Source organism: Caretta caretta, chromosome 1, assembly GCF_965140235.1.
Source record: "Caretta caretta isolate rCarCar2 chromosome 1, rCarCar1.hap1, whole genome shotgun sequence".
Classification (NCBI taxonomy): Eukaryota; Metazoa; Chordata; order Testudines; family Cheloniidae; genus Caretta; species Caretta caretta.
The window spans coordinates 283,303,177-283,325,329 of NC_134206.1; the positions used below are offsets into that span (position 1 = coordinate 283,303,177).

General features: G+C 44.2%; 1 protein-coding gene across 4 annotated transcripts in view; it reads right to left on the minus strand.

Moving 5' to 3' along the window:
* NAV3 (neuron navigator 3) overlaps nt 1-5,991 on the minus strand; it is a 778,536-nt gene extending 772,545 nt beyond the window's left edge. For 3 of the 4 annotated variants that reach the window (XM_075124347.1, XM_048835702.2, XM_048835701.2), the window contains exon 1: nt 5,663-5,991. The gene's annotated coding sequence lies outside the window, so the exon portion shown is untranslated. The remainder of the gene's footprint in view (nt 1-5,662) is intronic. The other variant, XM_048835703.2, reaches the window with a different exon arrangement.
* Between the last annotated feature and the right edge of the window lie 16,162 nt (nt 5,992-22,153).

Genomic DNA, 22,153 nt, shown 5'->3' on the forward strand with positions numbered 1-22,153 from the left:
AGCATCAAAATAGCACAGGCACCCCTTTTCAAAATAATACATATTTTAATCATGTTATCCCTCAAATCAGAGTTCTTTATAGTATTAGAAATCATCCCACTCAACTGACTCATAGGCTTTCTAGTGTTAAATCTTTTTTCTCCAATGTGCATGTTTTTCAGGAGTTTTCAGAAATCTTGTCTAAGTTTTCTTTTTTGTTTTTTTATATAGGAGGATTTCAATAAAATCTCGGGAGGTGATAACTTACAAGAAATCTCTGAAGCTATCACTCAAGTAGTTCTTTAGGAAGTTCTGTACTTTTTACATTTTTATTAAGAGGATTTTTGACTGGTATCACATGCAGAAGCATATCTCCTGCCTAAAACAATTCAGAGAGAAAATGTTATGCCAGTGAGCGATACTCTTCACTGGCTTCTACCTGGTATCAGACCATTTTCTATATCTTCTTTCTAATCTAAAAGACTTCATTTGGTTAAGTCCAGCCTAAATCATGGACTACCTGTATTTCAAATATCACCTGATGAGCCAAATTCTGCTGTGATTACTACAAGAAATCAGTCAATCAGTGATGTTTACGTTGTGAGATAATTGAGGATAGCTGATTTTATTTCATTTTAAAAACAATTTGTATTAAATAATCTAGAGGTCCGGAGCCATCAATATGAGTATTTGCCAATCTATATAACTGCCTGTCCTCCTTTATTTTATTACATTCAGTTGCTGTGTGTCAAATTAGATCGTCTCAAAGAGCTTTCCATCTAATTTGAAATATGGATCCTATGTATACCTTTGTTTGTACAGTACTCTGTACATGGGACCTGGACCCTCACTGGGTTCTCTAGGCAGTATTTTAATATAAAATGAACAATAATGTTTGCACACAACAAGGCCTATTCCTGCAAGGTGTGAGCACTGTCAGCTTGCACAAATGTCAACAGGAGTTGAAGCTCAGCATGACACAGGATTGTGATCAATACCTCGATTGCTTTGTTCTAGGGGATGCTATGATTGATGGAGACCATGAGGGAACTTGCAGGTATTAGAGGAGGTGAGTTTTCAGTAAAATGCCTCTAGCTCTGGAACTTTCTCCTGCCATAACTCAGACTAAGACAAGTCTCATATATTTAGAGTGCAATGCAAGATTAATTTATTTGAATACAATTTACTCTAACAATGGATGACCAGCATACCCTCCTTCCTCCAAAAGACCCACTGAAATATAACCTACAGGAGGAAAGAAGAACATAGTAATTCCAGCAACTGGCTCCTTTAATCTGCTATTTTCTATAAGCTGAAACCCTATCAGCTGAAAGTGACAGAGGAAGAGAAAGACCTGAGTGTATTGGTCAATCTCAGAATGCAGCCACAAAAAAGGGTAATGCAATTCTAGGAAGCATCAGGTGAGGTATTTCCAGCAATGACAAGGAAGTGTTAGTAACATTATATAAGACACAGTGAGCCCTCATATGGAACAGCATGTGTGATTCTGGTTTCCCATGTTTAAGAAAGATGAATTCAAACTAGAACAAGTGCAGAGAAGGAATACTAGGACGGTCAGAGGAATGGAAAACCTATTTTACAAGAGGAGACTCAAAGAACTTGGCTTGTTTAGCCTAATCAAAAAAGGCTGAAGGGAGATAGGATTACTCTCTATAAATACATCAGAGGGATAAATACCTGGGAGGGAGAGGACTTATTTAAGTTAATGGCCAATGTTGACAAATGGATATAAACTGTCCATAAACAAGTTTAGGCTTGAAATTAGACAAAGGTTTCTCACCACCAGAGGAAGAAGTTCTAGAACATTCTCCCAAGGGGAGCAGGTGGGGGTGCGGGGGAGAGAGAGACATAGCTGGCTTCAAAACTGAGCTTGATAAATGTATGGAGGGGATGATATGATGAGATTGCCTACAATGGCATGTGGCCCATCTGTGACTGCTAGTAGCAAATATCGCCCCATCTCCATCTGTTGGGACTAGATGGGGAGGGCTCTGAGTTATTACAGAGAATTCTTTCCCTGATGTCTGGCTGGTGGGTCTTACCAACATGCTTAGGGTCTAACTGATTGCCTTATTTGGGGTCAGGAAGGAATCTTCCCCCAGGTCAGATTAGTGGAGACCCTGGGAGTTTTTTGCCTTCCTCTGCAGTATGGGTCACTTGGTGGTTTAAATGGGTGGATTCCACTTGCTGGTGGATTCTCTGTAACTTGAAGTCTTTAAGTTACAATTTGAGGACTTCAGTAACTCACTTGGAGGTTATAGGTCTATTACAGGAGTGGGTAAGTAAGGTTCTGTGGCCTTCCATGTGCAAGAGGTCAGACTAGATTATCATGATGGTCCCTTCTGACCTTAAAGTCTATAGTACCTAGAAACTATGGTGATCAGCACAATAAAGATAAATCTAGTAGTTCATAGATTCCAGGGCCAGAAGGGACCACTGAGATTGTCTAGTCTGACCTCCTGCATGACACAGACCATAGAACTTCCCCCAAATAATTCCTTTTGAATCCAATCCAAGCATTGATTTAAAAACTGCCAGTGATGGAGAATTCACCATAACCCAATGATTAATTACCCTCACTGCTAAAAATTGACATCTTATTGCCTGTCTGAATTTGTCTAGCTTCAACTTCCAGCAGATGAATCTTAACATACTTTTGTCTGCTAGATTGAACAGCCCATTATTAAACATTTGTTGCCCACGTAGCTACTTATAGACTGTTATGAAGTCACGCCTTAACCTTCTCTTTGTTCAGCTAAATACACTGAGCTCTTTCAGTCTGTCAGTATAAGGCACATTTTCTAATCTTTTAATCATTCTCATGGCTCTTCTCTCAACCCTCTCCAATTTATCAACATCCTTCTTGAACTGCGGACACCAGAACTGGACACAATGCTCCAGAAGTGGTAAAATCACCTCTCTACTCCTAGTCAAGATTCCCCTGTTTACGTATCCAAGGATCCCATTCACTTTTTTTTTTTTTTTTGGCCATGTTCAGCCGATTATCCACTTTGATTCCCAAATCTCTTTTCAGAGTCACTGCTTCCTAGGACAGAATCCCCCGTGTTGTAAGTATGGCCTGAATTCTTTGTTTCTAGATGTATACATTTGCATTTAGCCATATTAAAATGCATATTGTTTGCTTGCACCCACCGTACCAAACAAACTAGATTACTCTATGTCTGTGATCTGTCCTCTTCATTATTTACCACTCCCTAAATCTGTGTGTCATCTGGAAAAACTTTATCAGTGGTCCCTCAAAGTACCACCTTTACCAGAATGCCTACAACTAACTATAAATGACTTGATTTTAGCATAAAGTAATATAATCTTCAGACATGTGAATCTTTGCATTGTCTGAATGAGGCTAATTATGATATATCAGTGAAATAAACAAGTTTAGGGAGAAAACAAAGGGCAGAATATCAGTAATAATTTTAGTAAGATTTAGCATAAAATAGCTAGGTTGGTTAGTCTCTAAGGTGCCACAAGTACTCCTTTTCTTTTTGCAAATACAAACTAACACGGCTGTTACTCTGAAACCTAGCTAGATGCACAATTTTCAGCCTGTCAACACCAGTAATCACAGTAATCTAAGCACTACAATGGAAGAAATTATTAACTGAATTCATTTTGCATGGTCAAATTCTGCCCTCATCTATTCTATTTCATATAGACTTTTATATCACACATCACTGTAGTATCTGAGCAACTTCCAGTGTTGTACACGTTCTACACCCGTGCACCCCAATGTGGAGACAGTGGGATTGCGCAGGTGTAACCTAGGTCAATATTTGAAGACAATGAGGGAGTACATGTACAAGTGAAGGAAGAACTTCTGCAGAACATTTCTTGCTGATGAGGATGCATGAAACGGAAAGGACACAGCTTGATTCTTAGAATTCTCAGGGCTGGCAGCTTGAACTAATATCTCGATACATGTAAACTGAGCAAATTTCATTTAAAAGTCAATGAGATGAGAAATGTGGAACCACACTAAGCCACGTTACAGTCACTTGTCCAAGTAGATTTGCAGTCTACTGGTCAGGTCCTTTTGAGTAGTCAAGGAGCATAGTTTTATACAGAGAGATTCTAGATGATCCTGGCCAAGAAATCCCTCCAATTCATAGAGATTAAGGCCAGAAGGGACCTCAAGATCCTCAAGTCTGACCTCCTATATCTCACAGGCAACCCACAGCACTGAGCACCCTCACACTAAACTCAACAACTGAATTTATAAGGAAGTATTACAGCCTAATGTTTCTTTACATAGTGCCTATAGATGCCGAGCATTGCCAGTTCCCAAGGAAGTTGTGGGTGCTCAGTACCTCTCCGGATCATTTCCCCAGAGAGCAGATTGAGACCTCCCCTTGGACCTGCTGCCCATGCAGTGAGCTAATATGGAGGGCACTAGGACACAGAAGAGTCCAAAGAGTCAGGAACTGTAACCTAGGCAATTAACAACAGGCTGCTTTTCTCCACTTTCTCCCTCTCCCCTCAGACACACACACCAACTGCCAGGCACTGGTGATTCTCCTCTCCCCCCCCCCCCCATGCGCGCACACACAAAAACTGCCCATCTCTACAGCTCCTTCCTCCCACCTCCCACTCCTTTTGCCCACACCCCCCTAATCTGCCAGCCTTTACAGCTAAACATTAATATGGCCAAAGAGACAAATCAAAATATTAACTTCTTTTCAATGACTGCTTTGGCGAAATGAAGGTACCAGCTCCTAGATCAATGTCTAATGCCACATACAATACATGTCTCCTCTCTCCAGCAGCGAGCACAGAGCTAGGCTGAAATAGACGATTTTCTAATGAGGAAGCACAGTTTAGGTACAATGTGTTATGGCAGAATCTGAGAAAGAGCAATAAAGTACTAATATAGATAGATATATATAGATAGATATACAGTTAGGTGTTGGCCAGACTGAAAATGCCTGGTTGTGTGGCTGTATTCTTACATGTTGCAGATTTTAAGGTAAAGTCCATGGGTGTGTTTTAATCTCCCCCTCAAACAACAAAAGAAAGAAGGAAGGAGATGAGAGAACCAGGGAAAGAAGGAAGGGAATGAGGGGCAACATCAAAAAGAGGAGAAACAAAGGGAAGGGAATAAAAACCAATCTAGAAAGAAACAAAGAAGGTAAGCAAGCATCCTCCTTTCATGTGATGGAAACCCCAGGCAACACATCCCACTCACTCACTGCTCCAACGCCCCCAAAGCCTGCCTGGGTTCTGGCCATGTAGGTGATGCTGCTGCTGCATTAAAACAACCATCCACGCACAAGCCGCTGGAGCAAACACTCAGCATTTCCAAAGTAGACAGTCCCCAACCTACTCCTCTACCCCAGAGCCAAATGCTTGGCCCTCTGCATTAGTGCCTGTCCAGACTCCTCTCTGGAAACCCATCACTCGACCCTCTTAGGACAATTTTTTTTGGGGGGGGTGAGGGGGAAGGCTGGTGGGTAGGGGGCACAATTGTTAGACAATAAAAAGAGGGAGAATGTGTGTTGGTGGGGGAGGAGGTATTTCAGCCACCTGAAATTGCATCATTATTTAATATAAGCAGAATTATATCTGGGTAGCTTATATTTTTTAAAAGAACTTTTGAAGCATCTAAGTGATTAAAATATCTATCCACTGGATATTGTAGTCTTACCTGTCAGATGTCATTCTGAGGGGGGTAGTGAAAATCCTCAGTTTGCTAAATTGCACCACTTGATCAGGTTACTATGGAAATCATCTTGAGGAGGGGGGGGAAAAGCCACCCTCATCCTCTCCACCACCAAGGAGGAAACTGATCCAGTGAGCAGATGAGCTCTGAGCAGGAGCTCTATGCCTCTTCCTCTGTGTATGTCTCGCTGTCTCTCTCTTTCTTTCCCTCTTCCCTTCCTCTCTCCCTCCCCCAGAGGACTCAGCAGGGTGATCAGATCTTCGCCTGGCTGCCAGAGCTGGAAGCAAAAGGACAGTCTCACACCAGCAGCCCCAGCCCAGTGCTTTGCTGCGAGTGGTGCTGTTTCCTAGCCGCACAGCTGGAATTTAAAGGGATAGTGCCTGAGAAAAATCTCAGCTTTTCTAAGATCGTTTCCAGCTGATGGGGGGGGGGCACGAAGCGTTTTAACTAGAAGTTTCCTGTAGGGACCTTGCAATGAACATGCTGAAATATAGATGTCCAGAGATATACACAAGGCATGAGTATATTTTTGTTTTCTATGAGAAGCCTTATGCATTATGAATGATATGTATTTCAGTAGTACCCAAAGGCCCCAACAAAGACCAGGGTTCATCTGCAATAAGCACTGTACACACATGTAGTACCAGACAGTTGCAATCTAAACAGAAAAGATGGACAAAAAGGGAGGGGAAAGGTATGCAAAACCTGCACCTGCAATTTTTGGGGCTAAGAAGTATGCCTGAAAGGTAACCAGCCTCTCTGTTTTTAATTACACCTATATCAAAATGACATGAGCAAGGCCAAGCCTGAGCAGATGGGCTTTACCTGCAAGACCTACACAGGGGTTTAGAGGATGGGATCCTGGCCCCGATCTGAAGCCAGGCTACAAAGTAAACTGTAGCAACAAATGCAACCTGCACACAGACACAAAGTTTGTGACCAGTGAATAGAGATAGTTGGTTAAGCAACTCATTAAGCTACCACCTTCACCCACCTTCACCCTCTGACCTACAAATGTCCTCCACCCACTTGGACATTGCCGCATTGGCCTGTTTCAGACTACCCATGTATGATCCCACTCAAATCAGTTTAGCCTCCCCACTTCCCTGGGGCAGCTCCACGGTTGTTCAAGTCTAGCCCATAGGAGGGGCAGCTTTCACCCAGAGTAACTAGCACCATGCAGCCCTTGTAAATATATTGCAGAAGAAAGCCAGTACGGCTGTATCTCATAACACATGAACTAGGGGTCACCAAACAAAATTAGTAGGGAGAAGATTTAAAACAAACAAAAGGAAGTATTTTTTCACACAACACATGGTCAACCTATGGAACTCCTTGCCAGAGGATGTTCTGAAGGCCAAAACTATAACAGGATTCAAAAAAGAACTAGACAAATTCATGGAGGATAGGTCCATCAATGGCTGTTAGCTAGGATGGGCAGGGATGGTGTTCCTAGCCTCTGTTTGCCAGAAGGTGGGAATGGGCGACAGGATGGATCACTTGATGATTACCTGTTCTGTTCATTCCCTCTGGGGCACCTAGCATTGGCCACTGTCGGAAGACAGAACACTGGACTAGATGGACCTTTGGTCTCACCCAGTATAGCTGTTATGTAGCGTGGGGAGGGGCTGCTGAATTATTTCAGCTCTTGGGAATGTTTTGCCTCCCAGTATTCAGATGGCCCAAATCAGCTCTGTTGCTGGTGACAGCATCATACCTGCTCCCATCCTGGTAGGGGAAAGGGAGAGAAGATCCTCAGGTGCCCATGCTCTCCATGTCCCAGCACTGAGAGGGAGACTAACCACAGAGTGAGAGGAAGGAAGCCTAGGTGGATGGGAGGAGGAAAGAGAAAGACTTCCAGGCAGAGAGCCAACCCCTGGGGAGAAAGAGCCACTAAGTCAGCATGCCAGGGCTCCCCATTTCCTATACTGGGGGTGTGGCAAAGGTGTGGGTTTCTCCTCACCTCCCTCCGCATAAGAGGAGGAGGAGGACGACGACTACTTAGCCAGTGGTGGCACAGGGAGAGATTTTCCACGGCAAAAAAGGCCCGCAAATCCCATTTATGTCTTTGAGAAAACTTCCCCTTTAACACCACCTGCTAGCTAGACCTGGGATTTATTACGACTGTGAGAGCAAATCAGCATTGCTGCTGTCAAAACTGTACCCAATAGCACATTGGGGCAGGTGGGGGAAATGAGCGAAAAGGGTGATACTTGGATTCAAAAGACCAAAAAAAAAAAAAAAATCTATCAGCACAGTGAGGTGTTTGCCTCTCCTGAACAATTACAGGCACTTGAATCAACAATTGCCATTTAGGAAAATGGTAAGATATGGGAGAAACAACAGCTAGCAATACTACAAGACCTTAATACTAGGAAACGAAAAGACCATTGGCAAGGATGTAACATAAGGCAGGTGTTGATATTCAGTTTCCCCAGATGCCCAATTATTCAAATCTCACCATAAATTGCAATATACTGATTATGCTATCTAAACAGAATAATATGGATTTTTGCTTGTAGTTTGCGAAGTGCCATAGAAAGTAAAAGGGCACACATGCCTGCCTCTCTCTAAGGTGCAAGACAGAAGGGAGATCAACAGTACTAATATCCTTAATAATAAAGCACAGTACAAGACTTCAGGTGATGCATCTCTGAGAAAAGAGGAAAAGATAATTGTCAGCTGGGAAACTTAGACTCAAGGAGCAGGTTATTTCTTTTTTATAAGACACAGGATTAGTAAATTATCTTAGAATACTTTGTTTACAGTATGTTCCTACAGAGTTTTGTTTTGAACGGGTGGCAACACACCCACCACACCAACTCCTTTCTGTCCAGTTCTAGTCTGTTTGTAATGGCCTCTCTCAGCTTCCAAAAAAGTTGTGTGGTTACACTTCTCCCCTGGAAGGCATATTTTCTTGTTTCTGACCATTGCGCCTCACAGGTTATACAGCTGTGGAAGTCTGTCTGTCTGGGACTGCCAGACAATACAAAAAGTAACCACTTGAAGAAAAGTGTTTTCATCAATAGTGCACTGGAAAGCAACCCTCCAGGTCAAAGACAATGCCTGTCAAACGTTTTCTAAGCCAATTTATTTACCAGCGAGGAGCCTCTGCAGTGGTTTTAACTATTTATTGGAAAGTTGCTGCCAATCTTAGTTAGAAGTTATTTCATTACATTAATTCAATATTTTTGCCATTTTGTTGTAGGTAACCAACCAACATGCTATTACTAACCATACTGGGGAATAATAAAGAGATGCTTAAATCCTAAGGGGAGAGGCACCTTAGCAATCAGAAAGGTGGTTGTAATATCTAACATATTCTGCTTATCAAGGCTTTTCATACTTAATAAAGAAAAGTTACCAGATGGAAGAAGAAAAGGAGGGAAGTTTTTTGCGAGTACTCTTGAGACAGATGTAACTCAGATTTGCAGAATTGTGCATAGGAAAATATTATATCAAATTACATTCTTCTCTCTTCCTGTGGGATATAAATGCATATATTTGATGCAAAGGATGGAGTGCTTTAAATGTAAATTTATTTCAAAGATATTTAGAATAATTAAGGGCAACACATTAATTTAAAATTGCAGTATCTTGGCTTGTGTATTTAAATGAGATCAATTATCTTAGCTCATGTGCATTCATGTAAGTGGAGGGGCAAAACAAAGAAAAGCATACAATGACAAAATAATAAATCGGTCCCTGTGGACTAGGTACATTCATTTCCTTAGAAATTACATCACCAATGGACACGTGACCTTGTCCACAACTCCTAGAGGAGTCTCTCACCAGTCATAAAGAATTACTCAATATCACTTGTCAAGTGCATTAGCATCCTCCATGTGGTAATTCCTCACCTTGGACAAAATTTACTTTTTAAGACTCATGAATTACCTAATGGCAAAAAGTTGTGTTCTGTTTCTGCTTCCAGCAGTATACTGCATATTAAAAGCACACAGCCAGTGTTAACATAATGTTAAGGTTTAAAAAGTTGGGAAATTCCAAAAGCTGAAGTCTCTACCATAAATGTTAACTTAGCCATGTTGCACATCCTGTATATTTTATGGTATAGAACAAACTGGTCGTACTCAACTAGGAAAACACTCTAACCTCTTATCACTAGTAATACACGTTTGCTAATAAATGTAAATGTCCAAAACAAAAGCTGTATCGTAATCTTTAATAACTGAAAAGGAGTGTAAGCAAAAATAATTAATTAAGGCTGCAGAGTTCCACATCAGGGTATTTTACCTTTAAATACGCAAAGCCTTTTGCAGGTATTGAATTCCCCTGGATGGCACATTCACCTGCACCTCCATGGGGTTTACCATTTGTGTGTAAGCCTGCATGTCTCCCTTCACTACACAAACAGGACAGGTTCATGTAAATACAGATCTGCTTCCAAGAGAGACTTCAATATGAAAGCAATTGCATAAGCCCTCTTTCTGGAGCACTGGTTTTAATCCAAATATCAAAACAGCTAGCACCCACATCTTCAGAAAATAGCCAGTGGGCTTTGGGGAAGGTCGTGAGAAACTCTCTGCATGAATTAAAAGCCATGAATTTTTCCACAAGGGGAGAAGGATTAAAAGGCTGAGGACAGGCAGTTCTGAAATTTGGAAGAGACAAAGGGGGAACTGAGGGTAGAGCCCAAGTTCACATTTTATCCTCTGCAAGCACCAGTCCCTGCCCTTGATAGAAAAAACCCAAGACTCTGAACAGCCAGTATTGCCAATGTCACAAGATCAAAAGTCAGGGGACAGACAAATAAATAAGTAAAAATCAGCAGATGATCTTATAACTCATGAGATTTATACAACATAACTCCTGTCTTCAAGTCTGTCTCCATCCCCATCCCCACCCACCCTGTGTATGCAAAATCAGTCTGACACGAACCCCCAGGGCACACATGGAAACTGAGGGGGCCTCCTGCCCCTGCCTCTGGAATGATGGGAGACAGAATCCTGGGCCCTCCGCTTCACTTACACCTTAAATTCTGGTCAGTGTTCCCCTGCTCCCTGGCCTGTACTCAGGCCCTGTTCCCAGAGCTCCATCCTTCTCCAAGTAGGTACTGCCCCAGGCAGGAATCCAGCAGCAGTGGGAAGAAGCGAGTAGCTCAGTGGCAGCTGGTTTCCTGCAGGGGTCCCGCTAACCCTTCTGCCCCTGCCCTGGCTGGGACCCATCCTCTGACTTTGTTCCCTGCAGTTTGGAGCTGCTGCTGGTGCCCTCGGCTCTTGGTTTGGCAGTGTGGCTGCTTCCCTCCTCCCAGTAGGGCGCTGAGGCTCTGGAGGAAGCTGCAAGCCTGGAACAGCAGTCTCTGATGGCGGCTACCGAGACCTGTGCTCCAAAGCCATCCGCCCAGGCTACCAACACTAGCCTCTAGTGGGTGCCACCAGACCTACGTCTCCGGCAGCAGCTCCTGAGTGGAGGGCAGCTTCTCACTGGGCCATGGGCAAGAGCAGGGTGCATGACACTCATGAGAGTTGCTAGCCTGTATATGGCCTGTGCAAACTGCATGGAAAATACTAGAGTGGAGACCCTTATCCAGGGCAGAGAGAGTGACCTGATGCTGTCCTTCTCTAAAGCACCCGCATTCCTGCTGGGTATTTGCAGTAGAGCTGCTTAACCAGCTGTTTCTTTTAATCCATTTTCTGTTTTCACTTTCTGACTTTGTTAGTTTATATAAAGCCATGGTGGTGAGGGTGCACTGCCCACCCTCTAGGTTTTTGTGTCACCTTGTATGAGTTTCATTGGCTCTTTTAGATCAGAAGGCTTTGCTCCCTTTAGTGTCGGTGGGGAACTCTGGGATTTGCTGGAAAACTCTCTGGGAGACAAGAGCCAATACGCTCAGTCTAGCGACACATTCCCCAGTGGAGAGGCAGTGCATTCTTTATCTGTTTACTGGATTCATCCTTTGGCAGAACCTCCCCACAAGGTCCCAGGAGACACACACACGCCTCTCAAAGCCTGAAAAGTCTATCCATAAGATGTCAACCTTCACCAGAAGCAAGTATGTGGGTTCTTGATTTACATATAATTACCCCCCCACCACCTATGTTAAAAGAACATTATAAAGTTTGCAAAGTCAAGCACTGAAAACTTGGGAGGTTTCAGAATTAAGAATTCAGAGCAGGGTTTGAATAGTTCACAGTAAATGAGGCATGCAGCTACTTAAGGAGAAAACAAAATATTGAATAACTGCTTGTTCAGGAAGCACCCTTCATCCTGTGCACTGATTGAGGGAGGGCCCTGTGGCAAAAATAGTGTGTGATCATGTAATTAAAGACTGTATCACAATGCATATGCACAAGGGGGCACAAGTAAGGTTGCAAAAGCAACTTTAATTCTGGCATTTCCTAACTTGTGAGTGCTTGACTTTGCAACCTTAATCATGGGCGGGGGGGTGGTTTTTGAAAATGCAAACTGACAAACCAAATCCATACCATGACACCATATTGACATCTACATGGTTCATCAGATGGTGTTGGGGGGACATTTAGATCTGCTTGATCTAATGGAGTAACTGATAGCACTAATATGGTGTCATCTTCTGCATGGGCCAGCGCTACAGGGGGATGAGACACACACTTTGCCAGTTCTCATTTGAATATTTGCTACTACCACCAAGAGCCGCACCTGCGGCGAAACACTTTGCCAGTGCTTCACAAACATTTTCTGACAGCAGGGAAATGGTGAGATTCTGGAAACCTGGTTTCCATTCTACGCCCTGGAGGGGAGTGTTCTGTAGTGGGCATAGACTCTTCTGCCCATTCCTCCCAAGCTTGACTCCTTCTGCCTCATTCCCTCCAACTTACACCTGTCCCAGTCCTCTCTCTTCCCCACCCCTGGCTACTTGTCCCTATCCTGTTCTCTTGCCTTCCCAGTCCTAGTCTCCTTGCCCAAGCACTTCCAGCCTCCCCACCCTGCAGCAACCAGGCTCAACCTCCCTGCCTGACTCCCAGTTCCAGCCTCCACTTCCAGCCCCAGTTCCCAATCCCAGTTTCTCCCATCCCAGTCACAGTTTCACAAGTCTCCTTGTCCCAATCTACTCCTTTCTCCCTCCCCAGTCCAGCTTTTGTCCCCTCTGTATTTGATTCACAGTTTCATTCTCAATGCTACCTGGGTGCCAATAGGAGGGTCACTGAGAGCACAGGAGCAATAGATTCCCTGGAGTCTCCATTCTGGTTACCCAACCCCCCTCCCCCCCAAGGAGCAGCCATTCCAGTGAAACTCCAGTTTTGCCCCTGTAACCTTGGATTGAGAAAGCATGAATTCAGTTATTCTGTGCAGTCTGGTCAGCACTAGGAGCTGTAAGTGGCTCAAGCTGGTAATAATCAAAGAAATCTCTACTGAGTATGTGCAAACTGTGATTTTTCAAAAGCTTATAAGTGGGCCAAATTTGGGTGGATTTTCACAAGGAGAGTAAAAAGGCACATTCCTGACACAAAGGCCAGCCCTGTGCCAAATTTCAAGTCCCCGCTCCAATGCATGTGGGAGGTGAATCTGTTCAAAGCAAAGGTCACCAAAAATTTTTAACATGGGCAAAACAATGTATTTTCCCCTTGCCTAAATGTCTGAAGTTTGGCAAAGTTATAAACGACTGAAAACAACAGGGTCTTATAATGGGAAGTGTCAGGCAACCTTAATAATGAGTGACAGCTGCACATATAATATTGGTAATTCCAGTCTGACTCTGAGGAAAGGGCCAACTCTCAGCTCCCTTAACCAAATTCACAGCTTTTTACCAGTTTGCTCAGTTCTTTTTATAGCCTTAGTCTTTCTGAATCTTCCATTTCCCAATTGCTGCAGTTTCTCTCAGCTCCATACACTGGATGTTTTATATGCTATCTTCAAGTGAAGGAATACCCAGCTGGGGATCCAAATTGGCTGCTGAAAAGTCCTCTTTGATTTTGAGCTATTACTTTTGTAATCTTTCTGCCAGGTGGTGTAGGCAGCATCAAGGGCCAGGTTCTATATCTAGGGGTTCCTTCTAACATTACAAACCAGAACCAGCTCGAGCCCCTACCCAAAAATCTAGGGAAACGAAACACTACTTCGCAATACTTCCCCACTCACAAGCACCGAGTTTGCATATAACAAAAGAAAACTTTTATTAAGAGCAGAAGCAACTCAGCATTAATTTGGGAAAACATCACAACAACAATTCAAAAGCAAACCATAAGTAAACATCCTCCCCACAATATCTTGGGTAATAGTTCCTTGCCTCAGTTTCCCACCTTGCAGTGTGAAAGTCTGATGGACAAATGCCCTTTTAACTTACCATTCCCCTTTCCCTCTGCTGCACCCCACCCACAGCTGGTTGGTTGCCTAAGATCAGCAAAGTTCCAGAATTCAGGATTGCATTCCCACGGATTCATCTGCCACTCCTGAAATGGGGGGGGGGGGATTTGAGCAATACCGCTGCTGCTGCTGCCGCCACCACCTCTAGGTGCTCTGAAGTTATACCACTTAGGCCAGTTTTTAACAATATCAACTCTTTGATTTCACTGCATAGGCTTTCACTTATTATGGCTTTACCCTCCGCATTGTCTTCCACCACACCAGGCCTAAGGTTCAGTCTCTTAAAACTGTTCATCAGTGTTTTCAGCTCTAGCAATCACTAAGTAGAAACAAAGACTCCAACCGGAGTCTTATCAGTTCTGTTTTTAAGCACTAGAGAATCAAACAATACTTAGAACTAATTAAACAGAATTCTCATACTACATACAAACATCTATCCCTCTTACTACTAATAGCTACTTGGCATTAACATCACTACCTCCTGCTTAGCGAGCGAGGTTCAGTTTAGGGTGACCCTCTCAGTTAGGGCATATTAAGTACAGTTCTGCTGGCCTCTAGTCATGCAATAAGAAATAATAATTTCATTACCCCTGCATTCAAGACTTTTAAACCAGAACAGCCAGAGTTAATCACTTGGGCAAAACAGATCTGTCTGCTGATCACATAGGCAAAGAAGGTGTGTCTATGCAAATACAGTCTGCTCCTGAGATCTTTTCCCCCAGTTCATCAATAGATGGCAAGAGAGAGGTCATTCAGACCCTGGCTTGCACCTTCAACCTCAGATTCACAGAAAATGCTCTCTAGTTCATTTATGCTTCATTTACAAAAACTTTTAAACAAACAGAGAACTGAGAAGCAAAACCCAACGTATTTTAGATTAAAATAACCCTGTAAACTGTTATAGCACAACTACAATAACCACAAGCCATCATAAAAGTTATATTTTCATTATTACAAAGCAAAAGTACTCTGAAGTGCCATTTGGTGATGCTGGGAGGTTAACATTAGAAACAAGCTTGTACAACACTCTTAGTAGCTTTGTTATAGCAGAGGTTTCTGTAGCAAAATGGGAGAAATTGCAGATGACTAGGTCTGCTTGGAAGATACAAATAAGCTTCTGTGAGATCCACTGAACTCAGAAAGTCTCTTGGAGAGATAAAGTGATAATGGAAGCTAGAGTCTCAGGCATGAATTGAATCTCCTTTACCCACCACATCAGCTCTGGCTGGCTAAGATGGCCTGAATTCCTCTTGATCTTTTTTTTTTTTTAACTGTGATATTATGGAGTAGAGCTCTGGGCACCTTTTGTCTTTTTTTCTTTTTACATACAAAAAAACTCAGATACTTTATTTGTCATATATAAAACAAGCAGATGCTATGAAAAAATATCTAAGGCTATGTAGGACACATGCAAAGGTTAAAACTAGGTGACCCAAGTCCCACCCTCCTCTAGAGGCAGCGGCTAGACTTGGGGTGCTCTATTTGACCCCCCCCCCCAAAGATAACCCTCTAATTTTCAGCCATCAGCCCTTCGATGGGGCAGGGCCTTGAGTTGGGTGGCATCAGGAGACATTCTGGGCCATAGCCTAGGGAGGGGAGAACGGGACCGGAGAGGAGCCCGGCTTGGATGTGAGACAACCCACATCTGAGGGGAGAAGAGCTGGAAGGCAGCAGGATGCTGGTGGACCATGTGGGCTGAGGACCATTGCAGACTGGGGGCAGCTTCTACTACCTCTAGCATTCAGGTGTGTGAGACTTCCTTCAGGGTGGTTTGATCTATTTCAATATCTCTTGAGATGGGTGAGGGGATGAAGAAGAAATGTGGAGGATCCTGGAACTCCAGAGACTGTCCATGCTGCACTATCTCCCATAACCCACCTGTTCAAAGTTGACTGGAGCCATGAGCTTAAAAAGTGGAATATTCTGTCCCAAAGACCCAAATGATGGAGGCAGGCTAAGTTGCAGTCATGCTGATGATTTGGGCATAGAGGAGGGATTGGCCCCAGTTAAAAAAGAACAGCTAGTCAAAATCAAACCAACAGAACTTCTTTCCCCCACAATGAGGAATAATATGTGAAAGAATGGAAGTGAAAATTGGAAAGGAGAAGAGGCTGGAGAGGAGAAAAAAAAAGCTTATAGTTCCTCCATTGTAGGAGGTGACAGGTTGATTGAGGTTACCCCACATTTCAGAACCAGAATAACGTCAGTCTTGGGGAAACAAAACAAGCATTAAGATTTTCAGCCTGAATTGCTGGTCAAATAAGCTTCTTGTGCTCAGACACAACACCTAAATATTAGTGGTCCAAAGAGGACCAGACAAAAGTAGTGCAGTAAGCATGTAATTGAAATAGGTATGGATTTGCTTTGTATACTTGTCACAACACTTGAATTTTGTGCCATTCTAACCTTGCACTGCAATTATTGTCGTAAGAATGAAGCATCAGAATTTTAGTACCTTGTATATTCTGTGCAATACAGCATACTATAATATCTTGACCTTTTCAGTGTTCTGTAAATTGATTGTCTGGCTATTCCTATTCTCCCTTGTTTACAGCCATGGTAACCTCAGAAGAAGAGATGACATGGGCAGCTGTGACTCATATCTTCTATGTTTATCAGCACTCTCTGAATCACTCTGCTTGTCTCTTGAAGACCTGATGGAAGATACATAGCACATGCCTGAGGTGCAGTGGCACATAAAGCATGCCAGAAATGCTGGAGTAAGAGCTACAGGCTGTTTCATCAGGTCCACCACAGGTGGTCCTTGTGGGTCACATCAGTTGACCAGTGTTGTCAGCAAACTGTGATCTCTTTGATGAATTATTATGACAGCATGATAAACCTCCAGCTAAATGGATAATACACACAACCTTCAGCAAACCAAACCTGTCTGGGTAATTAATGTGCTTTTCTAAACATAAAAAAAAGGCTTTTGATCTTTTAAGAACCAGCAAACAGAGTAGAAAATGTAGCAGCAGATCAAAATGGGATAGAGAAGGAGTCCTCACATAACTGAGGATACGGCGGTAACACAAAGCTGGAAAATACCCCCACGAACGTGATACAGTTCTGTGGTGACCTAGAATCCTATTTGCAACGTCTCCGACTCAAGGAATATTTCCAACACACCTCTGAACAACATGCTAATCCACAGAGACCTTCCTACCAACACTACAAAAAGAAGGATTCTAGGTGAACTCCTCCTGAAGGTCGAAACAACAGACTGGACTTCTACATAGAGTGCTTCCACCGACGTGCACGGGCTGAAATTGTGGAAAAGCAGCATCACTTGCCCCATAACCTCAGCTGTACAGAACACAATGCCATCCACAGCCTCAGAAACAACTCTGACATCATAATCAAAAAGGCTGACAAATGAGGTGCTGTCGTCATCATGAATAGGTTGAAATATGAACAAGAGGCTGCTAGGCAGCTCTCCAACACCACTTTCTACAAGTCATTACCCTCTGATCCCACTGAAAGTTACCAAAAGAAACTACAGCATTTGCTCAAGAAACTCCCTGAAAAAGCACAAGAACAAATCCGCACAGACACACTCCTGGAACCCCGATCTGGTTGATCTAGCAGCATTCTATCTGCTACCCAAGATCCATAAACCTGGAAATCCTGGGCGCTCCATCATCTCAGGCATTGGCACCCTGACAGCAGGATTGTCTGGCTATGTAGACTCCCTCCTCAGGCCTTACGCTACCAGCACTCCCAGCTATCTTCGAGACACCACTGACTTCCTGAGGAAACTACAATCCATCGGTGATCTTCCGGAAAACACCATCCTGGCCACTATCGATGTAGAAGCCCTCTACACCAACATTCCACACAAAAATGGACTACAAGCCGTCAGGAACAGTATCCCCGATAATGTCACAGCAAACCTGGTGGCTGAACTTTGTAACTTTGTCCTCACGCATAACTATTTCACATTTGGGGACAATGTATACCTTCAAATCAGTGGCACTGCTATGGATACCCGCATGGCCCCAGAGTATGCCAACATTTTTATGGCTGACTTAGAACAACGCTTCCTCAGCTCTCGTCCCCTAATGCCCCTATTCTACTTGCGCTATATTGATGACATCTTCATCATCTGGACCCATGGAAAAGAAGCTCTTGAGGAATTCCACCATGATTTCAACAATTTCCATCCCACCATCAACCTCAGCCTGGACCAGTCCATACAAGAGATCCACTTCCTGGACACTACGGTGCTAATAAGCGATGGGCACATAAACACCACCCTATACCGGAAACCTACTGGCCGCTATTCCTACCCACATGCCTCCAGCTTTCACCCAGACCACACCACACGATCCACTCTCTACAGCCAAGCTCTACGATACAACCGCATTTGCTCCAACCCCTCAGACAGAGACAAACACCTACAAGATCTTTATCAACCATTCTTACAACTACAATACCCACCTACTGAAGTGAAGAAACAAATTGACAGAGCCAGAAGAGTACCCAGAAGTCAACTACTACAGGGGACAGGCCCAACAAAGATAATAACAGAACGCCACTAGCCATCACCTTTAGCCCCCAACTAAAACCTCTCCAACGCATCATCAAGGATCTACAACCTATCCTGAAGGATGACCCATCGCTCTCACAGATCTTGGGAGACAGGCCAGTCCTTGCCTACAGACAGCCCCCCAACCTGAAGCAAATACTCACCAGCAACCACACACCACACAACAGAACCACTAACCCAGGAACTTATCCTTGCAACAAAGCCTGTTGCCAACTGTGTCCACATATCTATTCAGGAGACACCATCATAAGGCCTAATCACATCAGCCACACTATCAGAGGCTCGTTCACCTGCACATCTACCAATGTGATATATGCCATCATGTGCCAGCAGTGCCCCTCTGCCATGTACATTGGTCAAACTGGACAGTCTCCACGTAAAAGAATAAATGGACACAAATCAGAGGTCAAGAATTATAACATTCATAAACCAGTCGGAGAACACTTCAATCTCTCTGGTCACTCGATTACAGACCTAAAGTTCGCAATATTACAACAAAAAGACTTCAAAAACAGACTCCAACGAGAGACTGCTGAATTGGAATTAATTTGCAAACTGGATACAATTAACTTAGGCTTGAATAGAGACTGGAGTGGATGTGTCATTACACAAAGTAAAAGTATTTCCCCATGTTTATTCCCACTGCTCCTCAGACATTCCTGTTAACTGCTGGCAATGGCACACCTTGATTATCACTACAAAAGGTTTTCTTCCCCCCCTCCCACTCTCCTGCTGGTAATAGCTCATCTTAAGTGATCACTCTCCTTACAGTGTGTATGATAACACCCATTTTTTCATGTTCTGTGTGTATATAAATCTCCTCACTGTATTTTCCACAGTATGCATCCGATGAAGTGAGCTGTAGCTCACGAAAGCTTATGCTCAAATAAATTGGTTAGTCTCTAAGGTGCCACTAGTACTCCTTTTCTTTTTGCGAATACAGACTAACACGGCTGCTACTCTGAAACTTGTTATTTCCTGCCATCATCTTAACTTGAAGGACCACAAACTGCAAATGAAACCATCCAAAAAAATGCCCCAGCACCAAACCAAGACAAAAAATGAGCTGGCACAGCGATTGCCAGCCCCTGCAGCTTCTGCCATTAAGGAATCTTATTGCCGATAAGGAAATTTATGAATTTCAAGTAAATCTATTGCAGTACAGGGGGTCTGGAATTGCAGTAGTTTAGGACTAGAATTGTAACACAATGCTGCTTTGCAGGAAGATTTCAGAATCTGTAAAATACGTCAGATGTAACAACCTGATGGTGGGAGCATGTGCAGTGGGTTGCCAGTTCAGCTGACTGGTATGGGAAATCTGTGCTAATGTTTGGGGGCAACTGGGATCCTTTTCACAGGCTTTTCAAATTAAATTAGTTCTTGTGAAAGGTGTTGGATTTGTGACATTGTTTTTTAGTCATTCGCAAAACAAACACATCACAGGTCATGCCCCCAACACTTCTCAAATGTCAGTATTGAGGATCCCTCTTGGTCAAGCTTCAGGCCAGAGCATGTTATTGAGACAACACTTGTTGTTCTCTGGTTGTCCATACACAAGGGAAAGACACCCATGCTTTCTGTAGCATTTGATACCAGTGATCACTAAATATTCCCATCCAATCTCCAAGAGGCTGTAGAACAGTGGTACCCAAATTGTGGGGTGCATCCCCTAGGGGGGGTACAGTGGAGCATTCAGGGGGGCATGTGGTGAGGCCTGGGTCAGCCCCCATGGGGGGTAGGGAGGAAGCACCATTCAGTCCTCCTTTGCCACCAGACCAGCTCCGACCCTAGCTACAGCTCCACTCTGCCCTCTGCTCCGCCTTCAGTCCAGCTTTGCCATCATTCCCTCTCCACCCCCAGGCCAGCTCTGCATCTAGCCTCAGCTCCTCCCCTATTCCCAGTTCTGCCCCCGGCTCCGCCTTCAGCCTGAGCTCCTCTGCTGAGGAAGCTCTGGCTGTGCAGCAGTGGGGGTGGGGGTGGACAGATTCCATTACTGGTAAGAGAGGGGCATGACAGGGAAAAGTCTGGGCACGACTACTGTAGAGATTAACAGAAATGCCCTGAGATGGTTCAGGTTCTTCCTCTTAGACCAAATCCAGAGGGTCATTAAGGGGAACTGTTCCTCAACCTCCAGAGCCCTCACCTGTATGGGTATCACAAGGCTCAGTCCTCTTCCCCACATTATATCATGTCTATATGCAGGGCCGGATTAACCCATAGGCAAATAAGGCTATAGCCTTAGGCCCGCCTATTTTTTAGGCCCTATTGGTCAGGCAGGGGGCGTACCTGGGGCAGGATGGGGTGGGGAGTGGGCTTGCTCACGCAGCCGTGCTGGAACGCTCCTGCCAGCAGGAAAGGCAAAGCAGCCCCCTGTGGCTTGGAAGCAGTTCAGCCAGCAGCCTACTGTTTCTGTTCACTCCCATCTGTATCTCCCTGTGTGGCAGGAACACACTGCCAGGTATCTGGTTAACATGGATTATTTTCTTTGATGTATTTTTCTGTACTGGGATGCACAGGCAACCAAGTTCTTTCCTTATGCTCAGCCGAATTCCACAGGCCAATGCATCTCTGTACTTTTAAGGGGTTGCAAAAGCATTGGAGGAAGCTCAACACATAATGTTGTAGGTTTCTCCCTCCCCTCTCCCTCAAGGATTTTAAATCCACTTCTTAGCAGGCTATGATAAAAAAACTGGCTGAATAGGCTAAAGGCAGGTTCTGTCCATTCGCTGGTTCTCTAGCAGTTCAATCCATCATAAAAGTACCTCACATTTGATTAAACTTAAAGCTAAATAAACCTGAAGTTAGTCCTCATTTTTCTGCCCCAACTCAAACTAACTTCTTTCCCAAGTGGAAAATGTTGGCTAAGCATCCCAACTACTCCCCCTCCCTCCCAGCACTGCCCGTCTGCTACCTAACAGCTGTTTGGCAGCACTTAGCACTTTCCGGGAGGGAGGGGGAGAAGCGGGGACCACTTGGAGGAGGAGGCGGAGAAGAGGTGGGGTAGGGGCGGGGACTTGGGGGAAGGTGGTGGAATGGGGACAGGGAGGGGACGAGGCTGGTGTGGGAAAAGGCGGGGTGGGGACTTTGGGGAAGGGGATGGAATTTGGGCGGGGTGAGGATGGTACAGGGGCAGGGCCGTAGGAGTGGGGGGTTAAGCACCCACCGGGCAGAGGGGAAGTTGGCGCCCATGGTATGTTGTGAAGGCCAAAAGTTATACCTAGGTTAAAAAAAGAATTAGATACATTCACGGAGGATAGATCCATCAGGGATGCAACCCCATGCTCTAGCTGTCCTTAAATGTCCAACTGCCAGAAGCTGGGACTGGGTGTCAGGGGATGAATCATTCTTAATTGCCCTGTTCTGTTCCTGCTCTCTGAAGCATCTGGCACTGGCCACTGTCAGAAGGCAGGATACTGGGCTAGATGGACCATTGGTCTGACTCAGTACGGCGGACTCCCCCACAGCTAGCAGAGTATAGGAGTTTGTAGCAGGTGGGGTGGAGGAGGTAGTACATGGAATTTTGGGTCTTGTGTACATTGTCTGGGTAAAAATGAGATAAAACCAGCTTTTTTTTTTTTTTTTGGATGAACTATTTTTTGTGAACAGGTTTAATTTAACATCAC